The sequence below is a fragment of the Sebastes umbrosus genome, chromosome 5 (assembly GCF_015220745.1).
Source record: "Sebastes umbrosus isolate fSebUmb1 chromosome 5, fSebUmb1.pri, whole genome shotgun sequence".
NCBI lineage: Eukaryota > Metazoa > Chordata > Actinopteri > Perciformes > Sebastidae > Sebastes > Sebastes umbrosus.
In genome coordinates this window covers 19,759,243-19,765,242 of record NC_051273.1, presented here as the reverse complement: position 1 = coordinate 19,765,242, position 6,000 = coordinate 19,759,243, and the positions used below count along the sequence as shown (strand labels likewise).

The 6,000-nt window shown below is 43.4% G+C and overlaps 1 long non-coding RNA gene across 2 annotated transcripts in view; it reads right to left on the bottom strand.

Moving 5' to 3' along the window:
- LOC119488655 overlaps positions 1-6,000 on the bottom strand; it is a 47,158-nt gene continuing 41,158 nt past the window's right edge. For both annotated transcript variants that reach the window (XR_005207003.1, XR_005207004.1), the window contains exon 4: positions 1-632. This is a non-coding gene — a long non-coding RNA (uncharacterized LOC119488655). The remainder of the gene's footprint in view (positions 633-6,000) is intronic.

Genomic DNA, 6,000 nt, shown 5'->3' with positions numbered 1-6,000 from the left:
TTTTCATTTCACAAATTGTTCAACTTTATTGAAAATATATATATCATATCAGGGCATCGCGTTGGGGATTCTGCAATCATTTTATGATAAATGAGTTCATTACACTGTGAAAGAGATTGTATAAATATGTATGTGTACATAATGTCCCACAGAAAAGAGGAAAGTAATTCAACAGCGACAAACTCTTGTCAAACGATTTTCCAGTCAAATACTTGAATGTAAATTACTGAGTGAAAAGAAGGACCCCTTGGGGTCTCATCCAATCTCCGACCTAAAATTGGTCTCAAATATAGTAATTCACATCTAATGAAACTAATTCAGGAAAATATTGCTCGGCAGCTCCATTTTACACTTCAGACAGCTCTTAAATTGATCCAACCTTTTACACTTACCTTTTAGAAGCGGTTCCGACTTACCTGTCCGCATCCACAAAGACTGCACACCAGACAACTGATAATCAGACTCTAATGATGTGTGTCTAACTGACTGTTCTTGCAGGTGTAGAGGTGGCGTTTTCCATATGTGGCCGAGGCTACACATGTTCACAGAAATTGACGACAAATAGTGTGCTTTGTTAGAGTAAGGTCCGACGGTAAATCACTGCTTTGCATCTCATTCCTGACTGGCTGCATCTGTGAAGACATGAGCAAATAAAAAAAAAAGAGTGATTAGTGAAAAGAAGACTCCTCACATTGTGCAATCAGTCCAGTAATATTCCCCAATTCTGGGTGTCCATAAACAACATTAAATTAAACGTTAGGCAGGGAGTAGCCAGGTGCAGCTCTAGAAAGAGGACTCACAATCTGTGCTTATATCACATGCACACATGGGCTCGCTGCATACAGCCAGCTGGGATGACGCTGTTTTTGTGCCATCATCTCTCCAGACGCACCAAACTGTTAATGTTTACTACAGCAGGGGGTGGAGGGGGGTGGAGGCTGTGCGTTTGTGCATGTACGTTTGTTTGTGCGTCTATCAGCTGTCTGTATCAATGGTGTGCATGACCCCTGAGCTAGCAGACAGTCATGGGTCAAAGGTCTAGGTAGAGCCTGTCTGGGCTTTCTGGCTGACCCCAACGCCTGCAGCACCAACGCACACATAAACACACACACACACACACACACACACAGAGGGGGGATGGGCTGCCCCCTACCAGACTAATATCACCTTTGGGATTAGGATCCAGACAGAAATACATTGACCCCAAACACACACACACACACACACACTGACTGGATCTGCTTGGTCATAAAACAGGACTCGGTTGCACTGCATGACGCGGAGAGAAGCAGCAGAGATGCTGAGTCTGAGAAGGCCATCTAATTATCTCTCAGCTCTGGGTTAAAGAGAAGAGCAGAGGAGACCTGGGACGTTCATGCGTCACCATGGTGAGCAGAGGAAGCAGCTAACACTGTGCTAGCTAGCTACATCCAGTCGATTAGACTATTGTCAGGCTATTAAATAGGCCTTATCAGTCGCTATAAGCCCCATAGATGTGGGTCAGGAGCTGTAGTATAGACAGTGTGAAACTCCATAAGGGTTGGTCAGGGACGATGGATGGGACAAAAAACACAGGGCGTTCCCCCAGGAGACCGGACTTTGCATCCCATGTGAAACGAACAATGTGTAGTTGTCTTTGTGTTCGTAGTTATTTAAACCCAAAACACAGTGTTTTTCCATAAACTTGACTGTTTTTTTGTTGCCTAAACCTAAAGAAGTTGTAGTTTTATTGCCTAAACCTAACTGTTTTTTTTTGCATAAACCCAAAGAAGTTGTAGTTTTGTTGCCTAAACCTAAAGAAGCCTTTTTCTTTGTGTTCAAAACGTGACGTTTCATTCAGTTTTACGTGTTGCTTTTAAGTTTCACTTTCACTTTTACAACATAGTAGGTGTAGCAGGCCCCTACTGACCCACATCTATGGTGCTTATTGTGACTGATAACACCTATTTAATGGCCTGATAACAGTTGAATCTGTGTTACATTGTAGCTGCGAGGATAAAGGAACCCCGGGAAATACAAATACAATCAGCAAGGCAGCTATAACTGCTAAAATATTGTAAAATGTGAAGGGTATGAATATGCACGGGTGATTTATGGGTATTTAAAATCCTCAAACTGCACCAGGTGAAAGAGCAGCTAAAAAAAGAGTATTGTTTGTAACAAAATCTCCCGGTCATATGTCAAGCAGTTTAGCTCTTTAATTGCATTTAACCCAAGCACTGATGTAGCTGCAGGAAGTGAGAGCCCAGAGCACCAATCTGGATAAAACAACATCAGCATGCCAGACGTTCAAATCACAAATCAAAGCGAAGCGGGACTGCAGGATCTCAGCACAGAGTGAAACAGAAAAAAAAAAGGTCAAATTCAGAGGAGCTGACGGGCTTCGCTGCCAGGCCACCGGGAAAAACTCCCCAAATAAGCCCCAGTGTTAAGCCTGCTAATCCCCTGTATTATTGCAACATCTGTGAGGTCTAGAGAGGCTCTGCCAGTGATTAGCAAGACAGATGTAAACAATATCCTGGTTGAAAAGGAGAGGAGAGGAAGAGTGCTCGGTTGATCTGGGTAACACAGTGCTGGGAGGATAAGAAAAGTAGAGATAGATAGAGAGGATGTGGAGAATATAAAGCAGGTGAGGTGGGAGTGAGTGTGTCAAGGGATTTAGGGGGGTGAAAAAAGAAGAAGAGGAAGTGGAGGATTGACGAAAACGAAGCAGGGGAGGAAGCGATAGTGATTTTGGAAGAAATTACAAACGCAAGAAAGGAGATGAGATGTGAAGACTGTTAGCTCGAGGACGTCTGGTGAAAATAAGTCGAGGATTGATAGGATACAGTAGATGGGGGAGGTGGAGGGAGACAGAAGGTGACAGCATGAGGGGAGAAGGAGCAGCAGATTGGGAGACGGCAGACCCGGGGCCAGGGGTGCCCCGACCGGCTGACGAGACACCAGGGAGACGGGCCTAATTTATGCAGAGTTAGGCTGAAGAGTGGAGGGTGTCTGGGACCCCCTCAATAGCCCTGAGAACCGAGGGGAGCAGCTATGGGTGCTAGCTGTGTGAGCGCAAGAGGGGCATGGGGGAAGGTAGGGGGGATGGGGAGGCTCTTTTTTTTTTTTTTTGCAGAGACAACAAGGGGTGGGGGGGGGGGGTGCTCTCCCTGCTCAATTCAGGCGAGGCTGTCCGTCTGACGTCCCATTAAGGTTTGGGACAGGGCATGGGGAACGAGGCGATAAAGGGGAGCAGGAGGAGGAGAAGTGAGAGAGAGGCCATGCAACTCCCTCTCTGCTAGAGATGCCCCCCCCCCACCCTCACTCCAGCCTTCTTCTCCAGTCTGGCTACCTATTAGATCCACAGAGCCGTCCGTCTGCTGCTCTGCATACTAATTCCCCATTACCACAGCCTTGAACGTGAGCAGAGTCGGACTAAATCAGGGACAAGTAGCCCGGCTGAATGGTCGGTTGTATGAGAGGCTAGAAGAGTACTTCAGCATCCAGGCTGGAAGATTCATTGGGACAGAGTCGTGTGTTGTGGTGTTAGTCCAATATTGGCCATATTTATCTTATTTATTTCGCTTTTTTTAAAATTTACTTAATTTTTAATGAATTTAATGAATTTAGCTTATTTTTGTTATTAATTAGTAAATACAATTATGTGGTAACCTTGCCTTATGAAACTACTAATCCACCCTAGAAGACTTTTTATTACTCAATTAGTGTCACACAATGAGCTACAACAGAGACTCCAAACCTTGGGTTGGGACCACCACCCTAAGGTATCCCTATAAAAATCCCCAGAAGCTGAGGACACATCAACCCGACATCAGAGAACTAGCGGCGACGAAGGCCGACTGTTGCGTTGCTTCACGTCGCCTTTGTTTTGGACTTCAAGTTGCACCCGAAGACACCGCAAAGACTACAGCCGATGGCCAGTTAGCACGGACGTTCTGCGCCTGTGTGAGAGGAAATAACTCCACAATAGCAGGCGGCGGTAGTCTGTATTCGTCATTCAAAAAAGGGAAACCTGAAGACCGAGAACAGCGGATATACAAACCGTTGTTATGATACGTACATGAAACAAAGCAGCGTTTGCCGACCATTTTCACACCACTAAGAAAAAAGAAGAGCCTATTCTGTTTTTCCTCTTGACTTTACTGATTGGCACGCATATGCCCAGTGTACATGAATGGTCATATGATATGTGTTTTTAGGCGCAGTAGTATGGACGGAGATTAATTCTGAAACGTCCCTAAAACGCTTATCTGGTCGGAGATCGTTTTCGTTTTAATACACCGTTTTTTCCAACTTTTCTCTATTTATTTTTTGGCATTTTTTCTTGTAAAATACTGGCTCCAAAAATCCTTCAAATGGAATAATCTGAAAATAAAAAAATCTATTTTCCGGTGAACTGCTTATATTCTTGTCAAGAGGGGTAAAGGAGGAGTAAATGACAAAATAAAAAAAATACTGGCACAAAGTATTATCTATCTGCAGCTTTAATATCAAAATATCAGTATTAATGTCAGTCTTCCAGATCTCGTATCAGTTGTGTGTGGAGTGTGAGGAGACATACTGTATGCTTTGTGTATGTGAATCCTGGCTGATGGCCAAGTGAATCAGTGTGAGTGTATGTGTGTGTGTGTGTGTGTGTGTGTGTGTGTGTGTGTGTGTGTTGTTCGAGGGCCCAGCGAGAAGCAGAATGGACAGCCAGGCTGGGTGATGGTTGAGTCTGGTGATGCAGGCAGACAGTTTAATGACAGTCCTCACCCCCTGAACATACAAGCCAATGAGCGCCTGGCGCGCTCGCAGATGTACACACACCGTATGACACCTGCACATATATGTGTGATATATGGTGAGGCGTTTTCTGAAAAAGACACAGGCCGGTGAAAATGAAAGAGAAAGAAATCTCTCTTTGTGTATGACCCTGGAAAGAAATAACTGGAGGGGCTAGAAATGGCTAACAGGCACTTCGTTTGACCGTCACTTTATTCTGTTAAAAATAAACTAGAGTTCTCAGCTTATCCTTCGGCACATTTACACCTCTCACCCCACATCTTTTATACAATATTTACACCTATCTCCCGATTTGATACCATCACAATACTTGAGTGCCTATTCGATATGTATTGCGATTTTTAAGTATTGCAATTCTACAAGTATTGCGACTCGATATTACTATTTATTACGTTTTTTGTTAACTGTTTTAATACTAGACCATGGGAAAAAGTTATCATACATTTCTAGGGACTTTTACTTTGGAAAATATCTTAATTAATACAGTAAATTTTTTTGATTTTCAGCATGTATGTAGTCAGAGATGTCCTGAAGTCAAATATATCAGTCATTGTCAGGAATTGTTTATTACATTTTTTCCAGCAACCCCAAATCAAAGAATAAAGACATTTCTCTCACAAATTAGTGGTATTTTCTTTTTAATTTATAAGGGACATGTAATGTTTTATACTTCTGGTGAATATAATCCAATCAATTTTATTTCCATATATGTATTTTGTATATACAGTTCCCTTTGTTAACACCTTATTCTGAAAACCGGACGTAGTCACACGTGTATACTTCCGCTAACTTCGCCAAGTCGATCTCTAGCTCTCCCGTCAGCTTCGTTCTCTTTAAACATCCATGGTCAGCTCCATCAGGACCGTTTGAAAGCATTTAACATAAATGTGAGTATATGGGTGCTCTACATTTGTAGTGTCGGCTGATGTGAATGATGACTGGCTTGACCGCACGTTACCGCAATACAATAACATTTCCTGTCCATGACAGAGTTAGCATGCAGCTTTAGCCATCATGTCTAGCTCTGCTTTTCCTGGCAACGTGTGAAACCCAAAGTGTTTCCATACTTTACTGTATGTGTAGTGTTTACCACGCTGGATTTAAAATGTGAGGACACATGTCGTATCCACGCATAACCTCCGCTGTTTCGTACTTCCTCATTGCGGGCAGCTTCAGTTTGTTTTGGTAGACGGAAACGGAACGGATATAACG